We start from the raw sequence: 12415 nt of genomic DNA on the forward strand, positions 1-12415 counted from the left end.
GGGAGGGGGTGGGAGGAGGGAGAGAAGGGGAAGGGGGTGCAGGGACAGAGGGCGGGGGGACCCAGGGAGGGGAGACGGGCGGGCGCAGTGGGAGAGGAGCGCGCCCTCGGGGAAAACCGGGTAGGGTGGGGCCGGGGAAGGGGACCCGGCCGGGCGGGCGGGAGCGGGGACCAGGACCGCGCCCGTCTCTGCCTCGCGTCACCCACCTGCCAAGGGGCCCGTCCGGCCCACGGCCTCGGAGCCCGCGCGGCGCCTCCCTCGGGCCCAGGCGGGCGCCCTCCCGTGGACACCAGCCTCACCTGGCCGCCGCTCACCTGAGGCTCACCTGGGCTCCGCTGGGCCCGCCTCCCCTGGCCCCGCCCCTGGCCCGCGCTACGTCCCGGGGGGCGGGGTCTCGGCGGGGACGGGGCGGGGCACCGGTGGCCCCGCCTGGTGGGCGGGGAGGGTGGAGCATGCGCGCTCGGTGGCCCTCGCCGAGCCCCCATCCGCACAGCCACGGGGGCCGCCTCTCTCGTGTCCGCCTTTCCAGGCTGTGCGCGGTGAGGCTGGCGGGGGCGAGACTGGCGAGGCGTCGAGAGGAAACTTTCATTCAATAGGTTCCCCCAGAGCATCCTCTGGGCCGGGTGCTGACTTCGCAGGACTGTGGCGGGGCCCCTACGGTGGGCTGAGAACCCCACAGTCCCAGAAGCGGCCCTGACCCAGGCTGAGGAGCAAGGAGGGCTTCCTGGAGGAGGGGGTGTGACCAAGCCTGGGGTCATTCAGGGCCCAGCGCTGCATTTCTATGCGTGGGCACAGTCACTGTCCCCGCCTTGAGGCAGGGGTCATATGATCAGGAAGACCCAGGCAGGGGGCTGGATACCCCTGGAGGTGTCGTTGTGGGACCCTGGCCCCAGGCAGGAGGATGACTGCTCCCCCAATATTGTCACATCGCAGTTCAGGGAGCAGCTCAGTGAGGGGGAGTCCACGGATGGGCTTACATCAGGTGGGATCCATGGCCCACCCTTCTGGCTGCGCCGCTCAGTGTCCTGGCTGCCTCCTGCCAGGATCACTTCCCTGATCCCCCTGATCCCTGAAGGTCCACACCGAGTGCCGGGTCTGCACCGCTTCCCTCCACACTCACTCCCCAGCCTCCTGCTGTCACTACGGCCCACACCCTGATGGTCCGCAACTAATACCTCCCCTCCTCCGGACCCCTGCCTCCGCTGCCCACATGGAGACCTCAGCAGACAGCTCAAGCTCCATGCGTCCACACCGGGCCCTCCCCTGGGCTGCCCGTCCTGCTCTCCACCGGCCCCATCCACACCTTTGGGGTCATCCTTGGCTCCTGTCCTCTTGCATCCCATGTGTGGTCCCTCAGCCAGCCCTGACGGCTCTTCCTTCAAAATTCGTCACAATGCCACCGCTTCTCTCCAACCTGTTGACACGAATAATCCATAATCAATCCATAAATCAAAGTTAGGGTGCGTTTATTATGAGCCAGGTCTGAGGACTAGCCCAGGGCCTTCACTCCCCAAGGAAGGAAGGGCCCCGAAGAAGCAGGGTGGACAGAGTGGTTACATATCGTCGCGGAACAAAGAGCATCCACCACATATGATAGGAATGTCCCTTTTACAACTGTCACGAGACCCTCAGCTGGCACAGCAGGTCGGGGTCAGCAGGTCAGTGGTCACAAGGTGAGCACAGCAGGTGGGTAATCAATCCTTAGTTTCTAGGAAGAGATGCTTATCCTTAAGGGAATGCTGATACGGGGAAGCTGCATCCCTATCTTTAAGGGCATCATCTTGGCTTTGGGACATCGTGAATGTTTAAAGCAGATGTACGATGTATGTGGGGCCGGCCCCATGGCCGAGTAGTTAAGTTCGCTCGCTCCGCTTCAGTGGCCCAGGATTTTGCTGGTTCGGATCCTGGGCGCGGACGTGGCACCGCTCATCAGGCCACATTGAGGCAGCGTCCCACGTGCCACAAATAGAGGCACTTGCATCTAGAATATACAACTATGTATGGCGGGGAGGGGAGTGGCGCTTTGGGGAGAAGGAAGGAAAAAGGATTGACAACAGATGTTAGCTCAGGTGCCAATCTTGAAAGAAAGAAAAAAAAGATGTACGATGCCTGCCCAACAGGCCACGTCAGGCCCTTTTGGAGAAACAAGGTCAGGCCGGATTAGTTTAAACCAAGTGGCTTCCTCATACTCTAATATGTCCTATTGCTTGTCATTTGTTTATCAGTCCGCACTGGTCCGAGTGGTCCAGGCCACCAGCACCTCAGGCGGCTCAGCGCAGCAGCCTCCCAGCCATTCTCCCTGAGCTGCCCTCGGTCCCTTCAGTGTGTGTCCACACAGCGGCTGGGGGATGCTTTCACGAGATCCCTGCTCGAGTGTCCTTCTCCCTCCGGTTCTTCCGGGGGTGGAGGTGGAGGGGCGCGAGCATCTCCACGATCCCAGGCTGGGTTGTGTGGAAGGTGGCGTGGCTGCTGGCAGCTCTGGGGTCATGTGTGGCGGGCTCTGTGGTCCCCAGCAGCCAGTGCACAGATGCCAAGATAATCAGGTGTACTGACCCCTCTCCACCTCCAGAGAGGGGATCTGATTGCAGAGGCCACTCGGCATAACATCACTGCTCTGCCACAGCAATTGGTTCAGGTTTTGGGAGTAACTGGGCCCAATCCAACCACACAGGCCTTCACCAGGCCACGGTGAGCAGCTCAGGCCAAGCCAGTCAGCGCCACGTGCTGGACTTTGCCTGGAAGCTTGGGGAAGAGAAAATCCTGCTCCCTCCTTTTCTCTCCCCCAACCTAGATGGGGAAGCTTGGTGCGCCAGGGACACCAGGCAGCCATGCTGTGACCACAAAGAGATCTAGGCTTAGGACAAAGCAGAGATGGCAAGGAACTGGGTCCTTGGTGTCATTGCAGAGCCCCTGGATCAAACCCACCCTGAGGCTTGCCCTATTTCCAGACTTTCTCGTTAAATGTGCCAATGATTTCTCTTATGGTTTAAACTACTTTCAGTTTTCTATTTCTTACAACCAAAAGTATCCTCTGATAAAATATGCTTATACTTTTTAATCAAATTACAAAGCACTAGCAAAAAAAAAAAAAAACCCAGGGAAGGCCTCTGATTGGCTGAGCCTGAGATACATAACCATTCCAGAAATGGAAAGAGTTAGACCAAAACTTTGTTCTCCCCAAAGACAAGACAATAGCTCCCCCCTCCCACCCGTTTTGCTAATGATAACCATGAAATAGGCGAATATGGGGTAGTATTCATGGGGACCAGCCCCTGGCACTAGATGCTAGCTGTTACCATTCCGTGGCAGGCTGGCACCACGAGGCCCTGTCCTCCCCTCGGTGTCCCCAGGGCCTGGCCCTGCATCCAGCACATGGTAGGTACTATCCCCAGACATTGTGAATGGCTGGCTCACCTCGGTTTCATTCTCCCATTGCCCAAGCCGCTGCCTTTTTCTGTGCAGAGAACTGGTGCCCGTCCCAGCCCGGGGTCTCTTCAACTCACACAGCTCGCTTGCACGTTGCGATTTTGTACCTTCCTTGCTCCCAAAGGGCTTGAGGTGGCGCGAAGGTGGAGGGAACCGTGGGGCCAGCTTCTAACACACGTGCACATCCCAGTGCCTGGGTGGGTCAGGACGGGGCCTTTTTCTAAGTGGAAACTCTTCCTTTTCCACACGAGACGGGGAGACCCGGGGATGCCTGAGGCCCGTGAAGCACACGCTTGCTCGGTTTGGCCAGTACTTCCAGCTGGTGTCTTTTCCTTTCATGGAATGTGCAAACATCTTTTTTAATATCCGTGTAAGATCTGTCTCTCACGAAAGAGGACTTGCAGGTTTTCTGTTTTAAAAATGCGACTTTGGACAGAAGCAAGAGGAGCCCCCAGTTGGTGCACGGCTGGCAGCGTGATTTCACGGTGTGGAGAGATGGGGGAGCGCCACCCTCCTCGCATTCGTGTTTTGTGAAAACTCCTACAGGTTCCACGCCCACAGCCTAGTGACACTGAAGCACGGACCGCAGAGCCGTAAGGCAGGACGACTGTAGCAAAGGATGCGGGGCGCTTCCCATTCATAACAAAAGGCACGGAACGTAAAGGAACCGTAATCCTGGGCCGGCCACCCTCTTTGAGCTTTTTTCTCCTGTTTTCCCCAAGCTCCTCTAATCAGTAACCCACCAGTTTTCCTTTTGTTGCTGTAACAATAACTCCTTGCATTTCCAATGCTTTGCAATAGAAGAGAAAGAATAATAATGCAAAATGAAGGCATTAGTCGGGATGGCATTATTCCCAGCTTTATTAAATTTGCTCTTACAAATGTTGAAGTCGGAGAGTTGGTCCTCCCCACCAGCGCAAATTCCACATTAATAAGCCCTGGGGGAGGGAGAGCTGGAAGGAAGGAGGAAATAAAGATTCCGGTTCCCAGGTCTGGGACTTCCCATTTGTTTTTTCCTAAATTGATTTTCCCTGCCAGCAGCTTGAGCCAAGACTTGGTCTGCTTTGAACCTTATTAAACTGTGAAACCTGAATGTCCCCGTTGAGTGTGGGCGTGACAGCCAGGCTGAGCCGGAAAGAGATCACGTGCCAGGACCTGGGAGCCAGCGAGCCAGCGCGGTAAGGGGCTTGCTTTCTGCCGTGCAGCCAGCCAGGGCCCCCGGCCACACCTTCTGGTGCCCGCCCTCCCGTCATGTGCCCCGGACTGTGTTTTAGGGCAAATGCATTCGGCTGTTGGCGCTGACTGCACACTGAGTACAACCGCGTGCGGACTCCACGACGTTTTCTGGGATTGTTTGCACCTAATTATTGAAACCTTTTTGACTTGTGACTGAGCAGGCCATGCTCTTGATGCCCTATTTGACCTCGGGGTGGGACATTGGCCATGTACTCACGCACCTGCACCTTGCAAGCGCCCTTGCCAGACTGGGGTTCCCCGCCTTCCTAGTCTTTCAACCCAAAGTGGCCAGAAAACGGGTTTACCCAGCCTCTTCTGCAACCAGGGCCCAGACAGTGACTTAGGCACCACCACTGTGACATGCACCCTAAGGGACGAGGTGGCCCTGGACTTTATTATGCTGGAGAGGGCAGATGGACAATGTTCAGCTTGGGGGGTGCAGGAGGCTGCAGTGGCAACAAAGCTAAGTGCCTGGGACACAACTGGTATCCATGTTGGTGGCAGTTGTGGGTTCGGTTCAGTGCAATTGGAGCATGCCTGTGTGGTGGGAGCATCTCTGTACAACGGGAGTGTCCCTGTGCCATGGGAACATCTCTGTGCAGTGGGAGCACCTCCGTGTGGTGGGAGCATCTCAGTGCACTGGGAGCACCTCTGTGCAGTGGGAGCATCCTCATGAGGTGGGAGCATCTCCGTGCAGTGGAGCATCCTCATGAGGTGGGTGCATCTCTGTGTGGTGGCAGCATCCTCATGAGGTGGGAGCATCTCCGTGCCGTGGAGCATCCTCGTGAGGTGGGAGCATCCCCATGAGGCGGGAACATCCCTGTGTGGTGGCTGCAGTAGTGGCTGTTTTTCCATCAGGCCTGTCCTGTGGGTGGTTGGAAGCACTGTTCCTGGAAGGATGTTCACCTCAACATTGGCTCTCCCACCTCCTGACAACTCTGGTCTCTCCCCAAATCCTTGAATAAACTCTTTCTCTGTAACCAGCCAGAATCTGCTCCCGTTGCTTGCAAATAAGAGCTGCGCCTGATCTTATATCCTCCCGTCTTACGTCTGCTCCGCCACAAACACAGGCTGACAGAAATCCCCACGGTGGGAAGAGAAATGTCAGCATGAGAAACTCTTCTTGTGCTGATGATATTTTACATTTTTAGAGCTTTTTACAGCCTGTTAAAGCAGTTCTGAGCTCTCTGCAAACACATGAATCACTGAGAAGGGTTGTTGGGGGTAAGACCATCAGTTCATTATTAAGCCCTTATCACCTTTAGGTCAAAACCCGTTAAGTAGTTGTCAGAGCTTCTGCATCAGGGAGCTGGGTTCTAGCAGTTCACAGCCTCGCAGCTCCTGCTCTGCGGGTGTCCACAGTGCACAGAAGCAAAGAAATATCACCAGTCAGAGTTCTGTATCTGGAAAGATCCTTGCTACGGATGGGGAAACTGAGGATGAGTGACTTGTCCAATATGACACAGCAAGGTAGTGACCAGTTCAGGATGAGAACCCAGGGTCCTGGCTCTGCCCATGAGGGGTCCGCAATACACATACATATATGAACTGTGACATCCCGGTCGCACCCTCCCCCGCTCACGGACCGCCTTCCTCTAGAGCAGTCAGCAAAGAGCGCTGATGCTGCAGTAACAGACGCCCCCGGTCTCAGGGGCTCACAGGGACTTCAGTCTCCTTCTCCTTCACGCTGTGCGTCTGCAGCCCCCCCGAGGCCCTGCCTGCTGGAGAAATGCAGGGTCTCCACCTAGCAATGAAATGCTCCAGCCCCAAAGGGCCCCGTCCTTTCTGCTCCGAACTCATTGGCCAGAGCTGATCACAGCACCCCACCCAGCCACGAGGACCCAGGGGTGTGGGTCTGGCCTCAGCCCCGGCACCCCCCACCCTACTTTCTGTCTCTGTGGATTCAGCTCCTCTAGGGACCTCATGGGGTATTTGCCCTTTTGTGACTGGTTTGTTTCACTCAGCCTGATGTCCTCAAGATTCGTCCATGTAGCATGTGACAGGATTTCCATCCTTTTGAAGGTTGAATAATATCCCATTGTGTGGATAGACCACATTTTGTTTATCCATCCATCCGTCCATCGATGGACGTGTGGGTTGCTTCCCCTCTTTGGCTGTTGTGAATTGTGCCGCTCTGAACATGGGTGCACAAGTGTCTCTTGGCGTCCCTGCTTTCAGGTTTTTTAGGTATACACTCAGAAGTCTTTCTCTTTAAATTATAAGCCAAATATTATTTTCTTGCTCAAGTGGAAAATTACAAATGAGTCCAAACTTTAGTGGGCACACCCCTCGCACACCCCACGCTCTGGCCTTTCTCTCTTATTCTGGAGTCTCCCTTCTTTCCTCAGGGGACTGGAGGGACCTCCTCTGCCGCAGGCCCCTCCACCACCGGGCAGGAAGCCTTTTCTCCCTGCCCAGAGCACACGATCTCCTCCCACCTGGGATCCCGGGGCCTCAGCCTGCCCAGCGGGACCTTCCCGAAAACCACAGTTAGTCCTTCCAGAGACGAACACCACAGGCGGCAAAGTGGGTGCCCCAGAGGCCAAGGGCGTCTCCTCTGAGGTCTCCTGCCAGTGGGTGACTGTTATGGAGCGTGGGCACGTGCACACAGGACCCGAAATAAATGTTAATGCTCAGAAGGGGTGCAGTCAAGGCACCAGGAAGGCTGCAGTGACCACCCCGCTGGGTTTTCCTAAATGCCACCTCTCCAGCAGACCCCGCCCCAGTGGCGTGGAGGCTCCCGTGACCAGGCTGGGCTCCTGGCCCCCGTGGTGACCCTCCAGCTTCCAGGACGGGCCTGGGGTCTTGCTGCCTGAGGAAGGGGCCCATCGCCCAGCAGACTGCTATGGAGTATGTTGTGAACCCAAATCCATATGGTGAAGCCCAGATGCCCCTGTGGCTGTGCTTGGAGATGGGGCCTCAAAGGAAGGAATTACGGTCAAATGAGGTCATAGGGGCGGGGCCCTGATCCTCCAGGACCAGCCCTATAGGCAGAGACATGAGAGAGTTCTCTCTCGGCCAGGTGAGGACACAGAGGGAAGCTGGCCATGTGCCAGCCGGAAGAGAGCCCTCTCCAGACCCCAAGGATGCTGGTACCCCCATCTTGGACTTCCGGCCTCCAGATCTGTGAGAAATAATGGCTGTCGCTTAAGCCCCTGTCTGTGGTATTTGTTACGGCAGCCTGAGCGGAGGGAGACACAGCGCCAGCAGAGGCAGAGGGTGCCTCCGAGGACCGCTCTCCACATCCTCCGTCAGACAGTGTTTGGAGGAGGGCCCTCGGGGGACGGGAGGAGGCCAGAGGATTCATGACCCTCCTGTGCAAGAACCCGCCAGGGGTGGGACAGGGAGCCCCCTCTCCCAGGGCCGTGCATGTGTGTGAGTGTGTGTGTGGGGGAGGGATGAGCCTGAACAGCCCAGACCCTGGCAAATGCACCCAGGCCACATTGGGGATGAGCCGGTGGCCTTCCCTCCCCACTGCAAGGGTCCAGAACTGGAGCTGGCGGAGGGAAGGGCCGCCTCGGGCCTCCGGGCAGCGATTGCGAGGCAGGCGAGGGGAGCACGGTTTCTGCAGTGGGTGGACAGGCCCCGGCCGTGGAGGGGACGCGGGTGAGTGGCCCTCCTGGGGGGCCTCCAGCATTTCCTCTCCCTGTCATGGCAGCAGCAGCTGGGGCGGGGGTGGGGCCTCCCGTTCCAGGAGGTGACCTGAGTTCCAGCTCCCTGCGCCCCAGCAGCAGGTGGCCAGGGGGCCTGTCCTGACCCTTTGGACATGAGATCAGGGGCCTCCCACGGTCTCAAGGGATGGCTGCTTCCAGGCCCGGGGGTGATTGATTCTGGAACTCCTGCGGGGTGGGGGGAACTGGCTGTTGGGGTGTGTGTGTGTGTGTGTCTCTGGGACCCATATCCTTGGGACCACAGGTCCTCAGTGACACGAAAGCGATGAAAATCGGGTGTAAGGCTGAGAGGGGAGGTTGCCCAGCCCCTGTGCGGGATGAGAGCTGGTGGCACCGGCCTTCTCCCACGGTTGGGCCACCAGGAGCAGCAGCGGCGGCGGCAGCTGAAGGGGAACTTGGCAGCCTGAGCACAGGATCCCCAAGTTTTGAACAGACTGAGAAGTAGACACCCACGGGGGCCTGAGACCTGAGGCCCCAAGGGCCACCTGCTCCTCCATGTCCCTGCCCTGCCCCCCCAGGTGCTGCGCTCCAGGAAGATGGGGGCGGGGGTGGGGTCACAGGGAGCCGAGCCCACCCACAGGCAGTGCTAGGGCTGGTGAACTAGGCCGGGGGCTCTTCCTGGGGGCAGGCAGGGAGACAGGGCAGCCCCCAAAGTGCTCCTGGATGCTGAGCGAGGCCGGGGGACAGGCAGCCCTCCCAGCATCAGCACCCAGGACAGATCCCGAGCACGGAGGAGGGCCCTTGGGGTGCTGGGGTGCTGGAGGAGGAAGGGGGACCCTGGGGGAGGAAGTCAGCCTCTGACAGCCGCTCAGGGGCGGGCAGCAGGCCAAGGACCACAAGCAGATTCACGGACGTGCAGGCCAACGGTGTGCCCAGTTCACCTGCACAGCTTTGAGGACACGCCCGTTACAACTGTGCAAGTGGCCCCCGCCCACCACGTGTAGACGATGCGTTGGCAGCATTTCCTGTTGTAAAATGAAGCCGCAGAGAATATCCATGTCATTTTAAACTGAAGTCTGGGGTCAGATAAACGAAACAGGAGGTGAGGCAGGGCCTGGAGACGAGTTAAGATATTACATCATTTTGGTTTATCTTTTCCAAGAAGAAAACATAGGCTACACCCGGCCTGGCCTTCTTTTTTCTAGAATCCTCCTCTGTGATTCAGCTCATCCTACAGACACCTGCCGGCCACCCTCTGAGCCAGGCCCCGGTGGGTTCAGGGCCCTAGCCACGAGTGCCATGTACCCCTGCCCTCAGTGCTCCCAGGCTGGCAGCCAACATTCGTCAGAGTGGAGCCCTCAAGAGCTCTGCAGCTGCACAGAGTCCCAGCTCCCTGCTCACGGCTGTGGGAGCCTCAGCCTCGTCCTCTGTAAAACGGGATGCATGGTGGCAGCTAGCCCCGGGGACGGGAGGGTTAAATGAGGGGTCGCGTGGGGACCCAGCACAGGTGCCCGCCCAGAGCAGGAGCACAGATGTACCAGCGGGCGCACATGTGTGCATGCATGCATGCAAGTATGGGTGTGCACATGGGTGCATGTGCATGGAGGAGGGGTTCCAGTGGGAGAAGGCCAGCAGCCAGAGGCGAGCCTGGAAAGGCCAGCAGACCCCTCCCCACGAAGGGCCTTCAATACCAGGTTACCATGCACGACCTTCCCCCCAGGGCGCTGAGTGCCCTGAATGAGAGGTAAGCTCATGCGACCTGGGGCCCTCCCTCCAGCTGCCAGTGCTGACCTGGCCGGAGGCAGCCAGGCGTGGAGCTGGGAGCCGCTCGGAAGCCACTGCAGTCTCTGGGGAGAGAGGCGGCCTAGCCAGGCGGGAGCAGCGGGCACAGGGAGGAGGGTGAGGCGGCCTCCAGGGTGACGGGCGGGGGCCTGTTTTCCACATGACCTGTCACCCCTGAAGCGCTGGGTCCCAGCTCCTTTGCTGGGAAGTGTGGCCGGGCCGCATCAACGAAACTGCACAGCGCCCCCATCAGACACCATGGGCTCCGATGCCCCACAGCGGGGGCTCCCAGGGCAGGGGGATTTGAGTCCCTCCTGCCCCCAGAGGTGGCCTGCAGGCTCTGGAGGGAGTGCCGCTCCCCAGACTCCCAGAGCTGCCCGGGGCTGTGAACTTGATGGAAAAACAAGGACAGCTTTGTGTTCGATGACTCACCGACCTCTGAGGGCCAGTTCGCTTCCCTCCGGCAAAGAATGCAGTCAACAAACCCGGCCGAAGGCGCCGTCCCCAAGGCTTGTTCCAGAAGACCTGCTCAGGTCACACCCAGGGCTGCTGACGCCCCGAAATATCCTCTCCATTCATCGCTGCTCCGAAAGCCCGGGCAGCATAGACCCACCCGCGTGAGATCTGCTTATTAGTGAGTTAACACAGACGGGCACGGGTTACACTCGCACGTTTTAAAGGCGCCTGAGAGTTGCATTCAGTACAGTTGGCTTCCTTCATAATCTTAAAGACATTACGCTGAGAAAGCGTCCCGGCTTCCCTGGATGCCGGAAGGGGGCCTAGAGAGCAAGTCAAGACCCCTGAGGGGCCGGCCCGGTGGCCCAGCGGTTAAGTGCACATGTTCTACTTCGGCGGCCCGGGGTTCGCTGGTTCGGATCCCGGGTGCGGACGTGGCACCGCTTGGCCCGCCATGCTGTGGTAGGCGTCCCACATATAAAGTAGGGGAAGATGGGCACGGATGTTAGCTCAGGGCCAGTCTTCCTCAGCAAAAAGACGAGGATTGGCAGCAGGTGTTAGCTCAGGGCTAATCTTCCTCAAAAAAAAAAAGACCCCCCGAGACGGAGATGGGGCCTCACTCAGCAGCAAGACTGACAGAGGGCTCCCCGATTGAATATTTTTCTATTTTAGGATAATTTTTTTCTCTTCTCGACGTGCCCCCCTGGGTGGTCCTCATACGTCCTCTTCACCTGTGCCCTGCCGAGGGCTGGACCGCACAGGGTCCTCCTCCCGAAACTCGGGACAGCTCATGATCCGCTTTGGGGCTGTTTTTGCTGGAACATCGTTGACTTTATCTGTTGGGACTCGTCACTTCCGGCAGCTTTTGGAGCCCCGGCCTTGGAACCAGGGGGCGTCCAGTGTTCTGTGCAGGTCACGGCAGGAGCCCTGGAGTCGGGCTGAGATGCAGATTCAGGATCCGCAGGTGCAGGCCAGCCTGGGACTCCGCATTTGAGAGGTGAGGAGGAGCGTGGTCGTGAGACTCCCGCACAGAACCTGAACAAACAAAGACAAGAACAGTAGGTCAGCTTCTCGAAACCCAGCCCTGGAGACACAGAGGAAGCATCCGGAAGGGCCCCCGCTGACGCCGAGGACTGGTGGCTCTCACAGACTAACCGAACACTGCAATCGGTCAGCAGATGTCAGGGCATGGGGCTGACCCCTGGCTGGGGGCTCAGTGGGAACAGGGGGGGAACAGCCCTGGCCTCGTGGTGCTGGTCTTCTCATGGGGGACACAGGCCGAGCGCTGCCTCGGCTCTCTGGGGCGGCCTCCCAGAGCTGAGACCTTGGCTCAGGCCCCTCCAGGGCCCAGCGGTCAGTCGGAGAAGCAGCAGATGGACGAGTTTCTCCACAACTGGATGGAATCACGTCTCTTTCCACTATGCTTTTAAAGAGAACCCCACACTGTATCGGCTTCCAGCCCGCAGCCCGTCTCCACCCCAGAAACTCGCAGCGGCAGGCGCTGCTGCGGCGAGTGAGTGCGGAAACCAGAGGCGGGCCTGGGGCGGGCAGAGGGCTGGCCGCCGGTGGGACAGGCACAGGGTCACAGGCCTACGTTGGCCTCATCTGGCTTGGGGCTTGGCCTGAGCTCCCTGGTGGCCGCAGTGAGACCTGGTCAGTGACATGACCTTCGTTGTCAGGTCCGGTTCTTGGAGGGGCCACCAGTGACCCCTTCACCTAAGACCAAGGCTCGGTGTGCATGTGGAAGGTTCTGGGGACCTGGGGCTGCAACGGCTGGTCTTCTATCCTAATTTACGTTCCCTGCCCCTGATTTCACGTATAACTTACCAGTTCATAACAAGCTGCTTCGATGTAAACCGCGTCAAACATTTCGACGAGGCTGGGGGTCACACACGGACGCGCTC

General features: G+C 58.7%; 1 protein-coding gene across 1 annotated transcript in view; it reads right to left on the minus strand.

The window, feature by feature from the left end:
• The window catches only part of ARHGAP8 (Rho GTPase activating protein 8), a 60239-nt gene extending 59851 nt beyond the window's left edge, over positions 1–388 (minus strand). Inside the window, 1 exon segment of the mRNA XM_046646374.1 lies at positions 207–388. The gene's annotated coding sequence lies outside the window, so the exon portion shown is untranslated.
• Positions 389–12415: the final 12027 nt, after the last annotated feature.

The sequence above is a fragment of the Equus quagga genome, chromosome 19, assembly GCF_021613505.1.
Source record: "Equus quagga isolate Etosha38 chromosome 19, UCLA_HA_Equagga_1.0, whole genome shotgun sequence".
Taxonomy (NCBI): Eukaryota; Metazoa; Chordata; class Mammalia; order Perissodactyla; family Equidae; genus Equus; species Equus quagga.